This window comes from Cavia porcellus, unplaced genomic scaffold (genome assembly GCF_034190915.1).
Source record: "Cavia porcellus strain 051 isolate PalLab524CR breed Dunkin Hartley unplaced genomic scaffold, mCavPor4.1 scaffold_7, whole genome shotgun sequence".
NCBI classification, from domain to species: domain Eukaryota; kingdom Metazoa; phylum Chordata; class Mammalia; order Rodentia; family Caviidae; genus Cavia; species Cavia porcellus.
In genome coordinates, this window is record NW_026947490.1 from 62,591,247 (window position 1) to 62,616,544 (window position 25,298).

Below are 25,298 nucleotides of genomic sequence, written 5' to 3' on the forward strand. Positions count from 1 at the left end.
AGAGTGGAAGAGAGGCTGGGAAAGGTTTGGGGCTGCCTAGGGCCTGTCAGCATTACTGAGAGAATCAACGAAATCAGGATAATCTATGTTTCCAGACTTGTGTACCTGTCTCTTTTCTTCCCGGTAGTCTGTGCTTTGACAGTACCCCAATTGTGAGCAGTTACATTAATCAAAGTTTAAAGTAAAATTGTCAGTTTTATGTGACTTGAAGTGCTACTTGTCAGGGCTTTTGTTTTGTTTTGTTTTTGACACAGGATCTTACCAGGCTGGCCTAGAACTTGTGGCAATGATCCTTCTGCTTCAGCCTTTTGAGTGCTGGGGATAAAGGTTTGTGCTACCATGCTTAGTACTTACTACTTTAGAATTTAAAAGACTTACACTGCTACCAGGTTCTAAGGATGCTGGTGTCAAGTTTTGGAGGTGATTTCTAGGTTCTTTCTGTCCCGAAGAATTGAATAAACAGTGGCAAAGTCCCACATTTATTAAAGGAAGGAAAAGAAATAGAAGGATAGGGAAAAAATAGGCTCTGCAGTGTGATCTTGGGCCAAAGTGTGGTAAAAAATAAAAATATTTTGGGCTGCCGTGAAGAGACAGGAAAGGGAGCACTTCTGAGAAATCCACATGTGGGGTTCTGCAGATTGTTCTGTGCACGTGCCCTGACATCTCGTCATGCCTAGGTCCGAGGTAGTTTTAGCAACATCCTATTTTCCTGTCTCAAAATGCTGCAGGTTAGTTTCTCTGGATAACTGATAATTTCAAGTTGGTAGTGATTTAGACGAGCAGTGGTGGATTAACCTTTTCAGCCTTTTTATCTGACGATGATGGGGTGAGACGCCTACTCATGTTGGGCTCATATGTTTGACCTAGACTCTAAGGAAATTTGGTTAAAGTCTACTGCAGTTTCTTGAGGTTGCTGTTAGCCAGTGTTCTGGGTGTTGAGGATGTGGCCTGGAACCAGCACCGTGTATACCTGCTGCCACGAGGGCTTACTTGGTAAAGGAAACCAGCTCATAATTTGATTGCCTTTCTGTTGATACTGCTCCAGGAGTGGGGTTAGAATACGGGGGAATGTTGTCTATCTGTCTTGATCGAAGGCCTAAGAGATACAAGGTTTTATACAAATGAAGTATTGTATAAGCAAGGATTTCAGGCATGCAGCTATAGGAAGGGAACTGTCTTGAGCCAAAGACGCTGTGTGGAGTACTGAGAACAGAATCTTAGATGAAAATGTTTGGGCTTTTAGATCCCATTTCCCTTCTGTTTTTTTTTGAGAAAGGGTCTCATTATGTAGTCCAGGCTGGCTTTGAACTTGCTGTTTCCAACTTGTGCTTCTCTTGCTTAACCTCCCATCTCTTTATTTCCTCGGAAACAAGTGCTTAGGCTGGCATTCGAGATTGTTCTTGCCTCTTGCTTCATTCTCCTTCCAGCGTTTACCTTGTGTTTTATCACAGCTGTCATCAACAGTTTCCTTAACATGTTCTGTGCTTCCCACTTCCATATGTTTGCCCAAGCTGTTGGGAATCTGTGTGGATTAGTGTGTGGTTCTTTCAGGCAGACTCTGTGCTTCTCTTTGATAGCTTGAAATTGTATTTGATTTCAAAAGTCTCCCTGGTCCCGGGGCTGGTGTGTGTTTTATATCCACTCTAATGTCCTGATTGATCCCGGAAGACACCAAGAGGGCTGAATTAAAAGCCTAAACATGGGAGTTTGTTACCCATTATCATGCAACTGTACAATTAGGTAGATTCAAGGCTGGGCACCAGGTTTCTTCTGTGTGCGTGGCTTCTGCATCCATGGATTCAACCAGTCATGGATCAGAAATAATTACACGTGTATGTGAGGATTTTGATCTCCTCAAGGATCCTGGAGCAAATCCTCAGTGGTTCTCTCTGTCCTGCTGCTGCTCTTTGTCTCAATCCTTAGTTAAAATGGGGCTTCTTTTTGGGATCCTACAAGCCTGTCTATCTCATGTCGCCTTGTCTGGGGACACCAGAGCCGAGTCCAGAGGTCTAGTCAGCACCTGTCCATCGGATTCCCAAGCACCACAGCTTCTTCCTTGCTCTCTCTTGGGGATCTTGCCTGTGTTCCCGCCTTTGTTTGGGACCCTGGCTGCTCCTTGTACTATGGCACACTTCTTGCTGCTGGGCTGAGGCCTCTCATTTCCGTCCTCCCCTCCCATGCTTTCCTAGCTGCAGATAGGGGACCAGCCCTTAGGTCCCTCCCCTTCCTTCTGGCCACTTAGTTGCTGCTTCACAGCCAACTTCTGAGAAGTGGAAACACTTCAGTGGAAATTTGATACAGAGTCTTCTGTATGTGGCTCCTGTGCCAGTTTAATTTTTCATCTCAGTTAACATTGATGAAAAAAATGTAGCTCTGAAAAACACTTGGGGGCTTTATCTTTCATTACCCCGCTTGCTTCTAGGATATGAACAGATGTTATTTTTTGAGTATTTATTTGGGAACTATGCATGCAGGCGCCTGAAGACCCCTTGTTTCATCAGCTCATGATCCTAATTTCTCAGAATGAAAACCTGCTGCAGCCAACTAGCAGATATCCGCCCAGTGTGTGCAGATGCAAAGCGGTTTGAATATACTACTACAGAGAGTCCTGCATGTTCCTTTCCTTTCTTTCCTTTGTTCCTGTCTTTCTCCACACCCTCTTTTTCTTCTTTTTTTTCAGCAGTATTGGGAATTGAACCCAAGACCTTCTCACTGAGGTATATCACCAGCCCTTTAACTAATTTATTTATTTTTAGTTTGTATTGGGTCTTGTGAAAGTGCCAAGTTGACTAGGCTGGGCGCAGACTTGCAATTTTCCTGCCTCAGCTGCTCGGAGTACTGGGATTGTAGCTTTATGCTAGTATGCCTGGCAAGATTTTCTTTAAAATAAGTCTCACGGTTGCACCTGATGTACATGTGCTCAGAGACTATGTCAGCCTGTAGGAGCAGACTCATTGTGCTTCTCCACAAGGGAGGTTCAGCCTTGATTTGCCTGCTCATTGCAGCAAGTGTTCTTGAGTGAGGTATACGAACAGGCCTCATGGTCTTTTGTGCTCGTGATCTAAGGAGGCTAGGTGTAGCTTTTTGGATAATAACAAATGTGTGGAGACAGAGAGGGTCCATAGTCTCCATCAGATGGAAGCACGTGTGACTCCCAAGGCTTAGAGGCAGTTGGCTCTATATGTTGAGTAACTCATGTCCAAAATGCTTGGAATCAGAAATCTTTTGATCTTCAGTTTTTGAAATATTTGTATATGCAGAAGTTGCTCTCACGTAAGGACCTCAAAGTCTACTCATGAAATTTATTTCCTGGAAATCATTTCATACAGTGTTTTTAATAACTTTGGTATAGAAATTTCTTCTTCTTTTTTTTTTTAATCTTTTTCCTTTTTATCGGTACTGGGAATAGAACTCACGACTGCCTGCTTGCAAGGCAGGCACTTATGCCGCTGAGCTAAATCCCCAGCCCCTTAGAAATTTCTTCTTATAGTGTTATGCTGATGTTCAAAATGTTTCAGATTTTGGAGCACTGCTGATTTTAGATTTTTGTATTAGGGATGCTCAACCTGTTTTATTTGTGAGGTAGCTTTTTAGATGTGCCTAATTTAGGATCTGGGAAAAGGGTACCTAGATTAATGCATATATTATGCTTAGTTTTGAGCTAAAGTGCTAGTTTCATCACCAGGATTTGTTAGTTCAGTCAAAAATTTTACAAAGATTTAGAGAAAGTAAGACAAACCAGTCTCACCTTCACCCAGAGCAGGATCCCCTGTGCAAGAGTACCTGTGGGAACCTGGGGATGCAGAGTCATGGTGATGGTGGTGGCTGGCGAGCCTGGACACCCCTACAAAGACAGGCAGTGGTGGAAGGGAGTGGCAGGTGATGGATGCAGAGGACTGCACTGGCTGGTGGTGGGTTCAGAGGGCTCAGTCCTCCCGCAGGAGAGAGCCATTGGCCAGGAGCGATTTTGGAATGGGGCAGGATAAGCCCAGAACCAGCACGGTGGCTGGCTCCCTCCAGCAGCTCCTAGCCTGGAGCAGTGGGGTGGAAATTGCTTAGACTGAGCCCTGCCTCTGTGTGCATTCCAACAGCCTTCACCTAGGTTCCCTCCCTGTAACCAGCTTAGCCTCAAGGGGCAGTCAGCACAGTCTGGTGTATAACTCTTAACAGCCATGGTGACAGTTCCCTGCTGGTGACCAGCCAAGAGACAGCAACCAGCCCCACCCCTGCATGCACTCCACCAGCCACGGGGGGCCAAGGAGGCTGGGCAAAGCAGCAGACAGCCCTGTATCAGCACATCCAGTGGTCACTATCATATACCCATAGCCAGCACTGCTTAGAAGAAACAGTCTCGCTTTAGAGAAATTGTAACCAATGCGGAAGTGCCTGGGACCCCACTACCCACTTATCCAGAAGAACCCGGGAATATGTCAAGATAAAGAAGCAAAAGGCAGTCTGTGGTTTCCAACCCAAGCAGAGCTGGTCCAGGAAATGTAAACACTTGGAAGAGGTGGGGGGGGGTCACACATCTGGAATTTCTGAAGTGATGGCAACTGAATGAAGTAAAGGAACAACTTCATGAGGCTATAAAAGAAATACTTCATCAAGAAAAAGAAATGAAAAACAAAAGAACTGCTAAGTACCTCTAAAGAAGACATAGACGGAAGGATAGAGGAGCATAAGAAAATGAGGGAAACCTTGAATGAACAATATAAAAAAAGACTTAGAATACATGAAAGAGATATCCAGGAAAGTAAAAACTTCATTGAAAGCTGGCAAAACTGCTTGAAAGAAATTAAGGATAGACTTTCAAACCTTGAAGACAGGGTTTGCAAAAGGAAAGATATCTTAAAAATAACAAGGAACCAGGAAGTAAAATTCAATGGTTGCAAGACAACCAAAAGAATTAAAACTTAAGAATAATAAACGTGAGTGAAAAAGTAGGAGTCAACACAAATGATACTAAAAGTCTATTTATGGAAATAATTTCAGAAAACTTCCCAAGCATGAGAAAAGGAAATGACATTCAGATAAGCAAGGCGTACAAAACTCCAACTAGTCATAACCAAAACAAATCTACACCCAGACATACAATAATCAAGACGCTAGAAATTCAACACAGGAACAGAATATTAAAAGCTGTTAGAAAAAAGAAATAGATCACCTATAAAGGGAAACCCATCAGAATCACGACAGACTTCTCAACATAAATCATTAAATCAAGAGGAGCTTGGAGTGAAGTATTTCAAGTCCTGAAAGAAAAAAACTTTCAACCCACATTAATGTATCCTGAAAAACTATCTTTCAAAATTAATGGAGAAACAAGATACTACCATGACAAAGAATAACTGAAGGAATTCATGACCACCAAACCAACCCTACAAAAAATACTAAAGGACATTCTACAGAGAGATAAAAAAGACCACCGTTCCAGGAACAGCGGCAGAGGGGGCTCACTGAGCAGGGCAGACAGTGGGATGGAGGGGAAAAGTAGACAGCCAATGGCAGGAAAATAGCACGGCAGAGATAAGCAGAGTGTATTGGACATAATCACTAATACAGATGGCCTCAATTCACCAATAAAAAGAAACATAGGTAGGTGGATCCGGAGGCAGGGTCCATTAATATGCTTTATACAAGAAACACATTTAGTATGAAAGGGGTTCATAGACAAAGTCAGAGGAGAGAGAACAATGCTATATGTGACAGGGAACCACTGAAAGTGGGGTGGCTCACCCATCAGCTGCAGACTGGTTAAGAAAGTCATGGCACTTTTATACAATGGGAAGCTACTCAGCTATAAAGAAATACAACCTTGCGGCTCTTGTAGGTAAATGGGTACAACTTGAGATCATGCTCATGGGTGAAATGCTTCAGAGTCACATGGGTGAACATCATGTTATCTCCCTAGTATAAAAACTAAAGGAGTTAGTGGGATCCAAAATGCACAACACATCCTATGCAAATGAAAGGGGAGGAATTGTCTAAAAAGGGAAGGCAGTGGCCATTGTTAATCTATTATCATGATTTGAAATCCATGTTATTTTCATTATTCTGTTTAGTTTGGTTTTACTCTGTTTCTGTTGGTCTAATTTTATTTGATGGCATGGACAGCTATTTCAAAGACAACAAAGTATGGTAGCCATTTTTGATTTTCTATTAGCTTGTTTTGAAGCCCTATGTTGCTTCCATTGTTTTGTTTTGACTAGTTTTATTCTATTTTGCTTTGTTTGATTGTATCATGTCTGACGGTGTAGGCAACTACTGTGAAGATAACAAGATGCATTATGGTATCCACTCCGGCCTCCTGAGTGCTGGATTACAGGTGTGTATCACCATGCGTGGCCAATGGATAAATAGTTGAATCTGAAACTCATCTGGATGATTTTCTGGATTGACTTAAGAGAACTAATTTGCTTTGGCAAGGAACTGGGATAATTAAGAAATAACTTTTAGTGTAATTTTGTAAGGACCTCTACTTGAAAAAACCATTTGAGTTCTGTGACAAGAATTGGGCCTAAAATCTCTGAGTTGAAGTGTATGATATAGATAAATTTCATTTGCATGTATAAATTGCATCAGAGAAAAGATTCTATTTGGTTACAACATAGGCAACTATGGTATCTGGTCTTTTTAATATATTTTGAATTTTTGTACTTTAAGGGATTGAAAGAAGGAACTACCTATATATTCGAAGGTGTGAGAAAAGTTCATATAATGCTTTATATCACTATTAACTAATACAGATAATATGCTCATTTATGGAAAGCCAGGGGTATTAGAGTGAATTAATGAATGGAAATGAGTGGGTGATTTTTAGTAATGAAATATACCTTCTCAAGTAGAAAAGAGGATCAACAGGAATGTATTCATAATCATAATGCCATATGCATTTTCTGTACTTGTAAGTGCAGAATTTACAAACAATTGCTATTTTTTTGTTTTGTTTCTTAATGTCAGAGTTTCTTAAGTATGGACATGCAGGTTTATTTTGGAAGCGTTTTGATGAAATTTCTTTCTTTGTCTTTTTAAGTGACGGTCTCACTCTGTCGTTCAGTTTGACCTTGAGCTCCCTTTGCAGCCCAGGCTGGTCTTGAACTTGCACCAGTCTTCCTGCCTTAGCCTCCTGAGTACTGGGATTACAGGCACAAGCCATCGTGCTCATCTTGAAATTTTTGTTTTAATTACAATGCTTTCATTTTTATGTACATTAGAAAACATAAGATTTCCCTGTGTTTATTTTAAGGGTCCTAAAAACAGTAAGGTTAAAAAGATTGTCTTATGTAAAACTTGAGGGAATGGAATGTGAATAACTGAAAATTAGGGAACATCTGATTCAGGTGATGGGTGCCTAACTATCTGTTTAGCTTTGTAGAACTCAGCTGGTATATCTCAGAAATACACAGCCTGGGGTGAGGGAGCTGTGGGTGGGGTGTTTCCAGCCCAGAGCCTGTGAGTGCAAGACTAAGCCTTCATCCTTCTTGCTCTGAGTAGTTCTGTGATTTTGGTGCCCTGAGTCCCTTTCTGATTTCCCGTCATTTGCTGTTTAGTGCAGCAGTTAACTTCAGATTTCTGTTTACTCCATCTCTCCCTTCTCGGTTTTCTGTCTAGATGCCAGCCCACTGCCTTGTGGTTGCTCAATAGATGTCCTTGGATACCTGCAGCTACTGTAAAATAAAGCTCATATGAATAAAGCCGTCTATTTAATCAGTCCTCAGTGTAATAGAAGGTTTACTACATAGTGGTATGCATAGGCAAGCTGCAGAATTTTGTACTAATAGCTGAAAAAGAAAAAGAAATTCCTTTTCTTTTTGTGCTGGGAATTGAACTCAAGACCCCGTACTTGCTAAGCAGGCACTGTGCCTCTGAGCTAAATCTCTGGCCCTAGACTTTTTTTTGTCTTCTTGTTGGTATCACGTTGGCTGTCTCGGGAGGGCAGCATGAGTGTGATGTCGTGGGAAGGATGGTGGGATCCAGACGTGGGCTTGTCCCTTTCTCCTCACTTGAATCAGTGACAGGAAGGGCACAGAAGAGGCACAGCTACCTGAGAGTGCTTTTGAGTTAGTACTCAAATGAAACAATGACTGCATACTTGCCAGTGTAGTCAGATTCTATGAAAATGCATGCTTTTTGTTATTTACGTCTGATGGGTGTCAGCCCACGACACACTTGAAAACTTATGTATTCTCCACCTCCCAATAATTGGCTTGCTTTGTTTTCAATAACAAACACAAAGCAGCTCCCATCAACACACAGAAGCCCAGCTTTCTTGTCTATATATACCTGGCTCAGTTCTTTCTGGGGAGGATTCAGGATGTAAATGATTTTTGCTGTTTGTAAAATACCTTTCTTGAAGGACTTTGGTTGTTCCAGAATATATTATTGGTGATTAAGAACATAGCAAAAGAAAAACAGAAATGCCCTTTTCCTAATAGGCATTGATATCATTGTGTGAATCTGTTATACTGAAAGAAAAAAATGCAAGGGAATTCACTTGCTCCTGGGATGGGATAATTCTGATGTACGTTTATGGACCATTACGCTTCACTTTATGTTTATTGGTTCTTACTGTCTGCCAGTGTGTTTGTCAGCTTTCCAGCACGGTGACGAGTACCTGAGAGAAACAACTTCACGGGAGGAAAGATGTATTTTGGCTCATGGTTTCAGAGGGTTTAGTTCATGGTCCACTCACTTCATTGCTTTTAGGCTGAAGCAGACTCCATGGCAGGAAGGTTGGTGGAGCCAAGCTGCTCACCTCCCAGCAGCCAGGGAACAAAAGAGAGAAGACCCTGAATTCCCAGTTACCCCTTGGGAGGCACATGCCACCTGTTATTCATCATTTCTTAAAGGTTCTACCACCTTCTGCTTGTGCCATCAGCTTGGAACCAATCCTTCAACACAGGGGTCTTTGGAGGATACTTAGGACCTGAGCTGTAATGTCTGGATACTGTGGAAGGCATCAAGTTAGCAAAATAACACTATGAGGAAGACATTATGCTGTCTGTTGCTGTGAAGGAAAAAGTGTGGATCTAGGTGCGACTGGCTTCCAATTCTGGTTGTCAATCTTGGCTACTCATTACAGCAACGGTGTAAGGTCTGGTGAATTCTCACATATGTTTTAAAAGAATTTTGTTCATTATAAAGTAACATGATTAATGATGCTTATACCTAGTATCTAGCCAAACATGGTGGCACATGCATATAAATCTAGGTACTTAGAGACTGAAGCGGTAGGATACAGCAAGTTAGAGGCCTGCCTGGACTACTTAGCAATTCCCTGTCTCAAAATAGGAAGGGCCAGCAGTATCCTAAAGAGAGCACTTGCTTAGTGTATGTGAGGCCCTCTGCTCAGTCCCCCAAATGGTCAGTATCTGATGATTGCAATAGCTGGATAATTTGTGGATTTCTTTCTGTTGTCTTTTTCGTATTGGTTTTTTCTTTTGATATGGCAAGTAATTTTTGATTGGATGTTAGGCATTATATGCAGAAAATTTTAATTATATAGTATCTTCCTTCATAAGATCATCCTTGGCTTTGGAAAAGCAGTTAGAATATGAATAACCACCTAAATGCCATAAGGATTGAGTTGATTTAGACTATTTTTCTGACTTTGTAAGACCTGGTGTATTTTAACTTCTCCTCTTCTGGGGAAATTCCTTAGGGGTCTCAACTGGGGTATTCCTTTAAGGGTCCTGCCATAAATCTGGTGGGTTTACCAACTTACTAGTCCCTTTTCCTTTTTGGTCTTCCAGATTTTGTCTCCCTGACCTGATGAAATAGACCATATCTCTGGCCAGTTTTTCAGCCCATTGGCAGCACTTTGGTTGATTACTCTGCCCTTTGTTGGCTGGTTTATTTATGAATCCATGAAAGCCTCGACAGGGAAAGGGGCTCTGATGACCGATGACTGGTCTCCTCACTTTGTAACTGCGTGTGTGCATGCGGTCTTTTTTTTCTGGGATCTGAGCTGCTCAGTCCTAGTTTCTTTGCCAGCCCTAAATGCTAGTTTTTTCCTCATCCTGTTAAATGGACACACAGAAGTTCTGCTCATCTCTTCTGCCTCCTGTGAATATGTTCTGCCCACTGTGCTGGAGGTTTAATCCAGGACCTGGCTTTACCTTTGAGTTACCCTTGCAGTCCTCCCCTGTCTTCTAACCTTGTCTTTTCTCTACCTTATAACTTCTCCATCTCTACCACTCCTGAACTGGGGAAGGTGGTGGGGGAAGGCAGTGTAAAATGTTGAGTACGTCTCAAAGGGCTTTTGTTTGATTCCAGATCATGAGCACTGAAGTCCTGCTCTGGAAGCCTTTAAACAGAATTTTAAAGAAAATTTATTGAGATTTTCTGGTTTTTCTTATTATTGTTATTGTAGTCATCATCATCTTTGGTATTATGTGTTAAGTAGAGCATAATTTAATCTTGTTAATTTTCTTAATTGTTATATTTATATGTGTTTGGCTTTTGAAGTTAACAATTAGCTAAAGTCTGCTTTTGGTGCAGTTTTATTCTTTTTAAGAAAGTCAAAAATGTTATTTCTCACTGAGATTTTATCTCACTCCAGAAAGAATGACTATCATCGGAAAATTAAATAATAACAAGTGCTGAAAAGAATGTGTGGGAAAAAGAACCCTTCTATGATTTTGATAGGAATGGAAACTGGTACAACCACTATGGAAATGATTTTGGAGGCACTTCAAAAATCTAAAAATAAAAATTCGATTTGACCCAATATTCTACTTTATGTATTTTCCTAGAAGAGTTAAAGACATAATATTACAGTGATGCTTGCTTACAGCAGCACAATGTATAATAGATAAATCTTGGCTGCAGCCTACATGTCTATCAACAGATGAACGAAAAAGAAAATGTGGTATTTGCGTACAGTGAAGAACTCCTCTGCCATAAAGAAAGATGAAATTGAATCACTTGTAGGCAAATAGATGCCCCTGGAGTTTCTTTTATTTATTTATTTAGTTTTTGGTACCGGGAATCAAACTGAGGACCTCATGCTTGCCAGGCAGGTGCTGTGCAGCTAAGCTGTATCCCTGGGCCACATCTTGAGATATAATGTTAAATGAAGTAAATTAGTCACACAAGCCTAGATATCATGATTTCTATGAGAAACCCAGCATATACATAGAATGCAAAGTAAAAGACAAATAACAGGAAAGAGAGAAACGTTATTGTAACCTAGTTTGGCCAGTGTACCTAAAAGTGTACTTCAATTTTATATAATTGTTTTACATGTTCCTTTTGCCTGTTAGGCCGTTATTCTGTGTTGGTGATAATTAACTTGATAAAGACATAAATATACAGTGTAAATAAATGTAGTGCTGGCAAAAACAGCAAAACAAAACACAATACAAGCCCACGGGGGTGGAGGGGAAGGCGAAGAACTGAGATGTGTTTGTCTGTCTGCTGGGTCCCCACAGTGAGGATAATCATGTACTGCAAATGAGTACTAATAAGATTTTTTAAAATGTTATTTTAAAAAACAAATAATTGATCTTAATTAAAAGAACTATTAACTTTGAAGCTTTAGAAATTTCCCCACTCTTGATTCCGTATGAATGGAGTTGTATAATTTACTACTTTTTCAAGAATTTTATTTTATTTTATTTTTTGACTTTTTGAGACAGGGTCTCACTGTGCAGTTCAGGCTGGCCTGGAGCTCACTTTGTAGCCCAAGCTGGTCTCGAACTCGCAATGATCCTCCTGCCTCAGCCTCCTGAGTGCTAGGATTACAGGTGTGAGCCACCACGCCTGGCAGGGTTTTATTTTATTAAATTATATGAAAATGGACATTTTGCTTACTGATTAACCTGTTTTTCATGAAATTATTATTTCTGTACTATTATTAGCATTTTTCAGTCTTGGGGATTGAATTCAGGGCCTCACACGTGCTTTGCAGTGCCTCATCACTGAGTTAGAGCCCTCAAATGTTTTAAAAAATTTATTTTCTTGGGACAATTTATGCTGGCTTCGAAGTAGAAATTCTCCTGCCTCAGCTTCCCAAGTAGTTGAGATCGATGGTGTTATCCTGGAAGTATTTAAAGCATTTTAAGAATGAAGGCAAACTAAAAGTATTTTGAAAATTTTTATTCCAAATCTGTAAATTCTCTATTCATTTAGGTATTTCATCTATTAATGATTTAAATGGAAGATTATTTTCATGTTATGAAGACAAGTTTTGGAATTCAGACTTCAAAGTATTAGATTAACAAGATACACCCAGAAGCCTAAAATTAAGTTTGTCATTAATTAATATAATAAACTTGTGTCTCTTGGTAACTTTTCTCTTTCTCAATCTAAATGCCTTAATTTGCAAGAAATACTATTACAGGAAGTCAGGCACCAAACTGACTACCCCAGCAGGTCAAGACACGATGTCTGTCTGGTGCTGCAGAAGATTTTCTATGTTTTAAATTTCTCAAGGGCAAAACAAGTAGTAAAATTCTTTCGTGACTTCCATTATTACTGAGTTGTGAAACTCTTGTTGCCACAATTAGTTACTGTAGTCCAAATACACAGTGGGATTTGCATTGATGCTATTTGTAAAAGATATTTATGCTATTTGTGAAAAATATTACCTGCTGATGATTAGATAATAGAGGTGACTCTTGTCTAGTAGATTATTAAGTTTCAAGTTTGAGTTCTGATAAATGAAAAGCAGTTAGCAGCTAAGATCCACAGATAGTGTTCTCCAGAATGTCTGACGACATGGACTTGGAAGAACATTTATTTGTTCTGCCCACAATGATACCACTCTGCTGAGTTTTGAAATATTCATAGTGGTAAATGATTACCTTCAAGCAAATAAAATGCCCGTACAGTTCGTTTATTGATAGCATAGTTGCACTATTGAAAAACACAAAGCTTGTTTTGAATTTTAAAAGAAGTAGATTTGAGTCTTTATTGATTTCTTCTCAAAGAAGCTTTTATGAAAAGCTGTGCTAGTGATCTGATTTCTTAAAAGCAGCAAATCTAGCAATATCCTGGCCCTTAAAGTTTCTTCCTGACCCTCACCCTTTGTTTCATTTTTGGATCTTACACAAAGCAATGGATCAGGGCACCAATCTGCTGCTTTAGTGTGAGCCACAAATTGCAGAACAAGAATTTGTGTTTTTGTGGATGATTGTCACTTTCTAGATTAGTGGAAGGATCCTTGTTTTTTTAAGTTGAAAGCTATTTTCCTTAGATAAAATGAATGATTGAACATTTAAGGAACATAATAGAAAATTACTAAAACTGTATAGGTATATACTGCTTTTTATTGGCAATTTATTCAGAGTACAAATCCAATTTAAAAATGCGATTTAAGATGGTGCTTCATAGATGTTGAATATAAAAGGAAAGCATATGTTTGTTTGAAGGGATGCATTGAGAAATTTGAATTGGGTGTAAAGTACAAGACACATTTAGTAACATGTCCCTGCTGTCCTGGACCACTGGCAGTACTTGCATGGACTGTCCCGTCCGGTGGCTTATACCACCAGAAGGGACTGCCCATGCTGCTCAAAGGGTTGGTCAAACAGGTACCACCTGTGGTTCAGAGCTACCCAGCAGTGAGACACGAGAACTGTAGCCCTGTTGTGAATGTAATGGAAAAATAGGAAATGCGAAATCCTACTCATGTGCAGAGCCTCACAGACACGTGACAAGGTCAGCTATCTTGATTGGTAATTGCACGTAGCTGTTACAGGTACACAGCCTATCGTTAATAGGTTCATTCATGGAAATAAGTTTTTATCCTATGAGTATGTCTGTTTATGCTTACATGGAAAAATCACAGTAAATCCCATTAATTTGTATAATTAATGTGTAAATAATGATAGCATAACAAGAAAATTAGCTCAAATTTTCTTCAGGATTTTTATAAAAATTCACATTAAATGTTTTTCCTATAAGCTTGTCTAATTGCAGGAGACAAGGAAAATGTAACTGATAGGTTTTACAGTGCTTAGACTTCCCTTCCAGATAGGAGATAAATGATATTACTTACACTTCGTGCCATGATGGGAATCACTGAGGATGCTTGTTTCTTTTCAATACTGGAGATTCTACTGCTGTCAGTTAGGTTTTCTGTTGTTTTGTTTTGTTTGGTGTTGAGGTTGGTGCTGGGGATCAAGCTCAGGGCCTGCGTGAGTGCTGAGCACACTCTACCATTGAGACATCCTCTGCTCAACTTTTGTCACTTGGCTTTTAATCTGTGGGTGATGCTGTGAGGGGTAAGTTTAATCTAGGAAATCTAGAACCTAATAAGGGTTCGGGAAACTTTTGAAATCTGTATGGTTTCTGGGAGCCATCTTTGTCCCTTTGTGGGGCCGGCTGACTTTGTTCAGAGGATCCTGACCGGGGATCCTGTGGGAGACTGTGCTTACTTGGGTAGCCGCAGCTCAAGTGTGCATTGTTTGTTCTTACTCATTCAGCAACGTACATCTCTGTCCTGGGCATGGTGGAAGATAATTTTTATTTATCTTTGTTATGAAGGAATTTATAGTCTGATGGAGGAGGTGCACAGATGCTTATATAAACGCATTAAACATATACAGTAATAAGTTAGAAAGGCCTTGAGGCCTACTATGGCATTATGAATCATAGCTGTCCTTTGATTTTTTTTTTTCCCTAGTAGTAGACATTGGGCCTCCTCCATACTGGGCAAGCTCTCCACCAGAGTTACATCCCCAGCCCTTTTTATTTTGCTTTGAGACAAGATCTTCCTAAGTTGCCTAGTTTAACTGTGACCCTTCTGTCACAGCTTACTGAGTATCTAGGATTACAGGTGTGTGCCACCATGCCGCACTGCTGTTTAATTTTTATTTTTATTTTTTTTTTTGTCTTTTTTCGTTTTTATCGGTACCAGGGATCGAACTCATGACTGCCTGCTTGCAAGGCAGGTGCTTATGCCGCTGAGCTAAATCCCCAGGCCCTGCTGTTTAATTTTTAAAGGATCTTCATAGTATGTGTGATTTTTCAGTGTTTTTAATTATGACATGAATACTCATTATGAAATAAAAAATGTATGAAGAATAGAGTCTAGAAATGTAGTATCATTTGATATCCCAATTTCCAGTTTTCATTCATTTATTCACTTTTTAAAACACTATTCCCTGATTTTCTTTTCCTTTTCTTTTTTCTTATAAACAAGGTCTTGGTATGTAGTTCAGGATGGCCTTGAACTCACTATGTAGATCAGACTAGCCTGGAACTCACAGCGATCCTCCTGCCTCAGCCTCCTGAGAGATGGGATTAGAGCTGTGCACCACCATGCTCAGCCTCCTTGATTGATGGATCTTATACGTTTTTCCTTTTGTTTATTTTTCTTCTGTCATTAATGGTACTCGTTCTTTCTTTTCTTTTCGTGGTACTGAGAATTGAACCCAAGGCCTTCACATTAAGCTACATCAGCAACCCTTTCTTAAGTTTTATTTAGAGACTGAGTCTTTCTAACTCTCTAAACTGCCTGTGCTGGACTTGAACTTACGATCCTCCTGCCTCAGCAGTTAGACTGCTGTAGTTATAGGCATGGGCCACAATACCTGGCTTGGTAAATTTTCTTGTGTTGTGAAGATTCCTCTGAAGTAGATTCCTGATAAAAAGTATTTTTGGGAAATATATTTGTTTCTTATTGAAATCTGTAGGTTTAATAGGCTTTGCTTTGGAAGCTAACTAAACCCATGGGAAACTTGGGGTGTTCCCGTGTAGCAGTACCCTGGAGGACTGCGTGTCGGTTTCGCTGCAGCACCTGGAGAGCTCGGGTTTAAGGAGAAGATGTCAGGCAGCTGCCTCTGACCTGCTTTCCTCTCCAGTCGGCTGCCTCGGGGTTCACCCCTTCTCCCTGCCCTCTACACCACCTCTGCCCCATGTCAGATTTTGGCTCTCTCCAGACAGCTTCCCCAGAGTGCTCTGTATTCCAAAGCGGCTGCACAGTGTCCTACCAATCTCAGTTAGGCACAGTTTGAGTTTCAGAGGAAAAAAATGGGCCATGCGATTCTGCAGAGTAGCATTTTCAGGGTCTATCATGAACTCCAATTTATTGAGCGTGAAAGTTTACTTGTCCCCCCAAAACCCCAAAGGCTTGTATTTGGATACCATATTTTTATCTCTTCCTCTCCTCTCCTCCTCTCTGTGCTTCTCTACAAACATTTTAGAATACTGCTGATGAGCACTAGAAATATTTATAGTTGTTCTATTCACAGCTGTGGGTGAGAGCACTTCTACATCTGGGTGCGTGTTGAGAGCTGCAGTGGGAATTTTGTTAGTTTTGTCAAATCGACTGGGATAAATTCAGTAATAACTGTGGAGATGAATTGCTACCCTTTTTAAATACATTTTTTCAAAATACCTTTGCACTATTCTGCATTGAACACAAAATTTAGAGAACAAAAGTGGTAAAATGTAAAGGCTTGATATTTCTGTTTTCCATTTTGTAACAAATGCAAAGCTAACTAGAAAAGCTGGATACATTTATGTTTATTGTTTGATTCCAGCTTCCTGCTAGAATTTTCTTCCCTACTGTTACACAATAATTTTCACAGGCACAGTATATGACAATGACATTGAGCCTTCAGTGGCTTTTCCCTTAATTTTGTGCAGGTTTCTGTGTTGTGTACAGTCAGCTGCTCTCCCTGAGGTCGTTGTTAAGTTGTTTGTGTCTGGGCGGACCAGTTTGGTTTCCAGCCAGATGAATAATATGGCAAGTTTCACCTTGTTTTTCCTCTCAGCCGTTCTTGTCCTGGTGATCGTGAGATCTATCTAGAGTGTAGACAGCATAATTCCTCAGTTAAATGTCATCTGCCCACATTTTTACTTTGAAGTGCATCTGTTTTGCAGTTATTGGTAGGGTGCATTTTATTTGCATTTGGAATAATTCTTGTGGGTAAGTTTTCAACAATTACATGTAGTCTCTTTATATACCAGTTAAGGTCTAGTAAATCTTGAAATCCTTGATACTAAAAAAGACAAGATCAAATTGCCGACTCAGAATGATTCAGAGTTGTTACATTAGTTGGATTTGCCTTACCCTTGCGATTAGTACTTCAGGGCTCAGTGGTTTTCGGTATGTGCCCTTGCTTTCCAAAAGGTGCCCTGGGATTTCACTGGATCCTTTTCCTTCCTCTTTCTTTTCCATAGCTCCTCATTCCAGGGATTAGGGCAAAGAAGCAAAACCCTTGATCTACAAGGTACTTAAATTTAGCAAGGTTTTCAGAATTTAAGCAGCCATGATTTTTGTGTTAGTAATTTTGGCTTATGTGTGAAGTTAAGGGTTTTAGAAATATTCTCAAGTGGTATAAGGGAGGTAAAAAGAATTCTTTTGAGATATTGTCATGTTTTGTTACACTAAGAGGTTTCCAGTATAATTGGAAGATAATTTCCATAGGCTTCGGTAGAGCAAAATGTCTCTTTTTTTTAATAATTGGAAAATGTCACCCAGTGTAATCAAGTAGACAGTTACTTGACGCATTTTGTGTAATGTGTAAAAATGAAGGAAGATAATTTTTTTGTTGTAAATGTTAACATAGACATATCAAGTACATAATAAAGGCAAATATATATTACTAGAGGTCGTTTCTTCAGTGTGGTATTTGTAGGTCTCTTGGTGTTTAAGTAGTAGTAGCACAGATTTGTTAGTTTTCATCTTTCTGTTTAACCCAACCCTTGAGTCTGGTCCTGTCTCTTACGGTGCAGGGAACTCAGAGTCCTTAGCTTTTACAGTTTTTTGGTTTTCTTTTCTGTTTTGTCATTTAGTGGGATTCACCTTTAAAACTGTCTAATGGTACTCTGAAACACTCTAGTCCATTTTTGGCTGGGAATGCTTCTTGGCTTATCAGTATCCCCATCCCTAGCTTATGTTTTACCCCAAATTAATACAGTTCTGATCCTCAAAGAAATACAGGTGAAAGAGACCCCCCCCCCGCCTTTTTTTGAGATAGGGTCTCTCTAGGCAGTTTATGGCCTTGAGCTCATTTTGTAGCCCAGGCTGGTCTCGAACTAGAAACGATCCTCCTGCCTCAGCCTCCTGAGTGCTGGGATTACAGGCGTGAGCCACCATGCCCAGCTAAAAGAGATTCTTTTTAAGAAGCCCAGAAAAAACTCCTAGCCATCACTTGAGTCAGGCTTTCTTCCAGCATGTATGTCAGAAATGGAGGCTTTTGTTTTCAGAAGATTATTCGCTGTTTAATGTCATGTATTTTAGGTTCAGGCCTAACAATCTGTTGCTTCCACTAGCAGAAAGTGATTTTTGCCAAGTTTTGGGAAAACTATATCTAGCTATCTGTGAATGCCTTTGTTTGATACTATGTATAGATATGGGTATGGATATAGATACAGATGTAATTTCTTGGGTGGAGCTGTCAAACAAAAGTGACTGCTTGTAAGTTGTCAGATGCAGGAGACCTTTGATAGGCAGTCTCTGCGTGGTGAGAGCTGATGCCACTTCTCATCTTACAACTCAGCTAGAGTGACAGCTAATTGTCAGATCAGAGTAAAGACCTTGGTACCCTGGAGCTTCCATTGTCAATTCCATGTGTCCTTTCTTTCAGATAAGGAAGAATTCTAGCCACAGTTGTAGTTTGTAGGAGGGAGACCTTGCTTGTGCATACAGTGTGGCATGTCCCAGGTTACTCAGTCCCTAAAGTCGACCAGAATAACTGCACAGTCACAGGTTTTGGAATTGATTTAAAAAAATGATTTTAAAGAGAATAAAACCAAGCAAAAATAAACCAGAATAAAGCCAATCAAAACAAAACAGTGTGACAAGGATTTCAAAGCAAGATAATAGGAAATCAGCTATGACTACCGTAATGCCTCTTGTCTTCAAAATAGCTGTCCATACCATCAGACATACGAAAATAAAACAAAACAGAACAGAATAGAACAGTAAAAACAGAACAATGAATGCAATACAGGACTTTAGAACAAGACAAGAGTAAATCCAAGGTGGCTACCATAGTACATCTTGTTGTCTTTGAAATAGCTGCCTTTGCTATCAGATATAATAAAATCAAACAGGACAAAACTGAATAAAAGCGAAGCAAACCAAACCAAACAGTGAAAACAATACAGGACTTTAAAACAAGACAAAAAGTGATCCTCCCTAGATGCTATATTTGCATATTGTTGTCCTCTAATTAGGTGATTAGACTACCAGCTTTCAACCTGCAAAGAAGTAGAATTGATTTTAAGATAATGACACTTATTTATTGTATGTTTATAGTCTGATGTTCCTTATTATATTCCTGGCCTACCATTTTGCAAATTCATAGATGTTTGATTATGATTTTTAAGTATAAATGGTACATAATTCATAAATGAAATGATTAATGTTCAAAGTATGAGTACCTTGGAGGTCTGTGGTCCCATCTAAAATATGACCGCCGTGAAACTGAAAAACCCAAGCTCACAGCAGCCTGGGAACTACCTTAGGAATGTAAGGGAGGCCAGAAGAAAAGCAGCTCGCACTTTGGAGAAAGAGGTGATGGGGAACGGGAGGTGAGGGACGGCGTCAGGTGTTTGCAGGTGCGTTGAAGTCTGAGTACCTGGGGCACCGGTCAGTTCCTTGTCCATGTTGTGAGTGCAGTGGTGACTCTGCAACCCAGGTGCTGCTCAGAAACTGGAGCGTTCTTCTCATGTTTTAGTGTAAATCGATTGATTCATTGGTCGCTACTTACTTGATCATTTCTTGGGTAAATTCCTTACAGATTAAATTGTCGTAGGGCATAACCATATTTAGAATTCTGATACATTATCAAATGATTTTTAAAAAAGATTTTGTTAAGTGAAGGCCATATTGATTATTTTAAGATTCCTGTTTTAGAGTTTTTAACACTTCATTTGAAGCCTGTGAAAGTTGCTTTGAAGTGACCTTCATTTTCCTTTTATAAATAAAATTATAGCGCCCCCTGCTGATATGGGGAGGAACTGCCAAATAGTAATATTCAAGCAGGAAAGAGAGCACATAAATTTACCTTTTTTGCTCAGACTGCTTACTGTGAGGCAGTGTGATGCCTCATCTTCAGTTAAACTCATTTTAAAACAGGCAGACACTCTGGAGTTGAGCCAGTACTTCAAGAGATGAAATAATGTAGTGTGTTCAGGGATGTGGTTTTATGGAGCATTTGAGGGAGGGTGGCAATGTGGTTTTCTCAAAGAAAGAAACTGGAAAGTTTGGAGGCAAGCATCATTTTAAGGAAGTTAAACTTGATCAAGAAAGCATCAGAGAATCATCAGCCACTTTTCCTTGATCATGGGACGTCACAGACAGGTGGTGCCCCCACTTGTGGGCGCTATTCCTGCAGTTGCTAAGTTGGCTAATTTTTTTGTCTGAGACTGAATTTCACTGTGCAATTCAGGCTGGCTTTGAACTTAGTTTGTACCCTGGGCTGTCCTCAAACTTGTGGTGATTCTCCTGCCTCAGCCTCCCGTGCTGGGGTTACAGGCACGTACTCCCATGCTGCTCCACACGTGGCTAATTAAGGTTTCTGGTTGGGAGACACACAGCTCTGAGGTCTGAGAAACTGGGAGTTATTTTCTTTTCAAAAAAGCTTCATAAAGATGTGAAGACCAATACAGAAAGAACAGCACAACAGATACCCTCAGGCCTACTTTAGATCCTCTGGTTTGTCTCTCTCTTTCTCTGCGGAAGTGTTTTTGAGTACATTTCAGATACGTTTATGTCTTGAAAGCTTCGTTAAGCATCTCTACAGTGAGTTCATCAGGGAAGAGATGTTTAAGGATATGGAATCAGGAAAGTTAGTAAGAGATATAGATACTAGGTTCTGTTATATCCAGTGGGAGACTTTTGGTTTTACTATTTTTAATTGGTGCTTATTTAATACTTTCTTAACTCTTTAAAGACTTAGGAAATGGATATATATAGTAAATGATATTAAATTAAAAAAACCTTAGGAAACTATTTTGATTAGAGAAATTTCCAGTCCAAAAACTGAAGAAGACGTTGTTCTTGGCAAGGGCCGTGACTTATGCAGGCGTGTCTGAGGGAGGAGAGGGGACTGCAGATGGGCCAGCCTCTATCCCGCTGTGTAGGTGGATGCCTGTTGAGAAGCTGGGTGCACCGTGCATGGTGCACTACAGCCAGGTGTGACGGCATGTATGCATGTGCAGCAGACTGGGGCCAGACCCACCCAGGCCCTTCCTGAGGAGGAGGAAGCAGCAAGCACCAAGGCACAGGGGCTCCGGTGAATGGGGAATTTGCTGTGTCCCTTGTAGGGATGACAAATGTGATAGGCAGCTGTAGGGAGAACTAGGAAGGGCTGGGCGGGGATGTAAGATGAATAATATCAGAGCTAAGACAAGCAGGGGTTTCACTGTGCATGCATTTGTTTTTCATGCATACTAAAAATGAGCTGTGGAACACTTATTATTATTATCAGACTAGGAAATTAGGGGTAAACAATGCAGACAAAATTTCAAGACAGCCAATGGACGAGAGGACTGAAATGAACACAGCATATTCTGTGGCGGCCAGCACAAGGAAGAAATGGTGGGAATGGGTGAGGTGGGGTTTTAGGTGGGCAGGCCGAGGAGCTGCCCCTCAGAAGATGCTTTGCCCTTCTGGGGTGGCCAGGTCTCCTCTCAAGAGTGCACATGTAGGGAGGGAGTGATTTACAGCTTTAGGGAGTGTAGAGAGTGATTTACAGTTTTAATTTTTTCTTGTCCCAGTGTCTGTCCTGTGCTATTTAGTTAAGCTTTGATGCAGAGTTCTTGACATCAAATTCATGATAAGGTGAGTTTCCTTAGCAGACAGCAGAGAGTATGTCTGCTACCCTTAAGGCTTTGCATGGCTCTGCGAAGTATTCTTCTGTGTAAATATTTCTCAAGGTTTTTGAACAATGTTGTTTCCCACAGTAACTGAAGTTCCGTTCCATATTCATGTGAGACTTCAGTAATAGTACCTTTTCCCTTTTATCCCTCATGTCTCACCCTGGAAATGCTAAGATACCCTTGTGCAGACTTATGACACACAAATAAAAATAGATTAGACCGTAGTGTCAGTAGATTCTAGCAGTTAACATGAATGAGGTTTAAATATTGAGGTTTTGCTTGGGTTTTGCTTCAGATATGAAATTCTCACTATGTAATACATCAAGGATCAATATTATATAGAAGAGCCTTTCTTAGTTTAGCATTTACTCCATCATATGATGTCGAAGTTTTGCACTGTTGTGTGAAGGGCTTATTCCAATATGTTTTGAGCTTTGGAAATCATTACAGCAGATGAATATGTTGGAAGGTAGGGAATATGGACATGAGCTCATGTAAGGATTTCATCTAAAAGTGTGAAGATAGACCACATGGAAGAGGTCCAAGAAAAGAAAGCAACCAGAATTTGCCCAGTGAAATAACTGTCAAAAGCCCCAAATTTGAGGGAAGAAATGGACATTCAAAAAGCTGCCTAGATTCCATCTAGAATATATCCAAAGAGACCCGCATTAAGATACAGTGTAATTAAACTGTCAAAAGCAATAGAAGTTTGTGCACCCCAATCTCCTGCAGCATTCTTCACAGTAGCTAAGGAGGAAAAACAAACCAAATGCCCAGGGTAGACAAACGGTTGGAAAGATTATAGTGTGCACATAGAAGGGAACACTGTTCACCTTTTAAAAAGAACTAAACTGGTCACCTGAGACAAATCCTGTGTGGTTCCACTCATTTACGGCATCCAATGTACTCAAAATCGTAAAAGTTCAGAGTAGCCTAGGGGAGCTGAGCTGCTTGGAGGAGGAGGCCCCTTAGCTTCTCCACTTTTCTTTCTCTTTCTTCTCCTCTTTTTCCTTTTCATCATCATCTTCATCTTCATCATCATCATCATCCATCTCCTCCCTCTCCTTTTTTTCCTCCTCCTCTTCACTTTTGCTCTTCTAACTTAATAATGCCATGTAATCATTTTTATTTATTAATTTGGTCTTCTGCCTGATCAAGTCTCTTGTTAAAATCAGTGATTGTATTTATAAGCTCTAATATGTGTTCACGTATCACTTTCTTTGTTCATATTTGTGTGCTATTTTAGCTCTTGGAGCATCTTTTTTTTTTTGTCTTTTTCCTTTTTATCGGTACCGGGGATCGAACTCACGACTGTCTGCTTACAAGGCAGGCGCTTATGCCGCTGAACTAAATCCCCAGCCCCCGGTTTATTCCATTTTTATGCATTTTAACTTTGAATAGAAAGTGATAGATAATTTTAATAAAAACTCACTTAATTGGGTAATTATTTTTAGACTGCAAATATACTTTGGAAATTATTAATTATAATTAATAATTATTATTTGTAAATTATAATGCTGTGGTGACTTTTTGTTCATAAAAAAAGATCAGTGGATTCTGGATTTTGTTCTTGAGCTTTTGTTATGTACTACAGCTACAATGTAAGCTACTTTGTTATATACTGCAACTTAGCTGAACATAGTAACCATGAAAGATGTCACTATAGATTTTAGAAATAGTGTGGCTTTTTAGGTGGGTTCTAGACTTGTATGTTAGTGACCAAAAGATCGAAAACTATGAATACGTTTTCTGGAGCTACTTGATGTCTTGGAAAAAACGTGATATGAAGGTGCCTTAGGGACAAACCAGATTCTAGATGGACATGAAATGCACAGTTTTCTAATTTGCAAATAAATGAGATAAACTAAAACAAAGTTATTAAGGGAAAGGCAGAGGAACAGGAAGAGCTGAAGTACGGACATCTTGTATAATTTGTTGTTTTGTTTAGCATCAGAAGAATTCAGGAGGCGTGGATGCTGTCTGCATTTGAGCTGAGGAAGTTACACAGACTAGTAAGGGCAGCATCGTGTGGTGTGATTAGCAGAGTGAGCCCTGAGTTCACGCTGCTCACAGCAGACTCCCTTCAGTCTCCAGGCATGGGCCAAGCTGCCTACCTGTTTCTGACTCCTACCGGAGCTGTCCCGGTTTCCTCATCTGTAGGGCCTGACAAAATGGAATTATTATGATATGAACTAATTCCCATTGTGTTTTTAACCTGATGTCTGAGAAATTGTCCTTAATTAATGATAGTTGTCTCTGAATTACTCATATGTATATATTATATGTAATACACATAGAATGTAAATGGCTATGTTTAAAATTATTTTATGTGGCTTCCCAAGGTCTCTTTCTTGTAAGTGGTACATGTGGTAAGAGCTGGGGCCAAATTCTAAACTGGGGTCTGTTTCCTGGCCAGAGTGCACATTCTTTTTGTCATAGGACCTCTGAAAGTTTGCTGGATTAGAGGAAGTGAGACGAAAGTGGAACTGAATTGTTAACAAGAGCTGTCACCTGTTGGCCAATCGCTATGTAAGTTAGATATTCTCTTACTTAATCTCATTTCATTAAGTAGCTTGGGAGAGACTGTGGAGTTGGTAAGGCAGAGCTGGGGCGTGTGCCTTACAAAGGCCTCCCTGAAAATCTGTGCCCTCATTTTCAGCTATTCTGTTTCCCGTAAGCAAAATAATGAGGTAGCCCATTCCTAGAAGGGAACCAGAGCTTTGAGAAGCTTGGAGTCGGCCACATACCGGAACATTTTTAAATACCACAGTCCTACTCTGTTCTTTGTACACTCATGTTTACTGTTAGCAACACATAGTGTTGGTAGTTGCTCTTAAAGTCACAGACTCACTTCATTCATTTTCAAGAAAATGTTTGCCAAATTCCCAGGCCTGAAAATTATCTTTCATCTGTTCTTTTAAGTGATAGTGGTGATCCCCAAACTGCCATCTGATGCATTCACAACGCAGATTATTGCACAACTGTGTGTTTTTTAGCTGGCCTTTACTTTATTCCCGGCAGCAACACCGTATCTGTACTTTGCGTTTTAACATGGAGATCATTGATAAGATGGGCAGTCAGGAGTCTATTAGCTATTAGGTTTTACTAATCGCTATTAAGCTGTTGGCAATGACAAATACATTGAGACCTCCAAATTGGTACCGTTCTCTTGATTCACACTAAGGTGCCCAAGGTCTGACCCACCATTGCTTCTCACTGTTGGTGCCAAATACAAATAACACCTCAGTATGTTCTGAAAATAACCTTATGAATCCCTCTGAAAGGTGTTGGAGGCCACTAGGAATCTACAGACCACACATTTTGAGAACTGCAAGTGGAAAAGATATAAACACCGTTTTATGTGAGTAGCTTTATGCCACGTAGGTCGATGGTGGCTCTGTTACGTTCTTACACATAAGATTTATGAAGATTCAAATAGTGTTAACAGATATCAGGTGCTGCTTGCATTGGCTAATGTACTAATGAGTCTTTCAAATGGAGCTTTTAAAAATTAT

General features: G+C 40.1%; 1 protein-coding gene across 4 annotated transcripts in view; it reads left to right on the forward strand.

Annotated features, from left to right (window-relative positions):
• The window catches only part of Mpp7 (MAGUK p55 scaffold protein 7), a 211,763-nt gene that overhangs the window by 32,561 nt on the left and 153,904 nt on the right, over positions 1–25,298 (forward strand). The window lies entirely within an intron of this gene.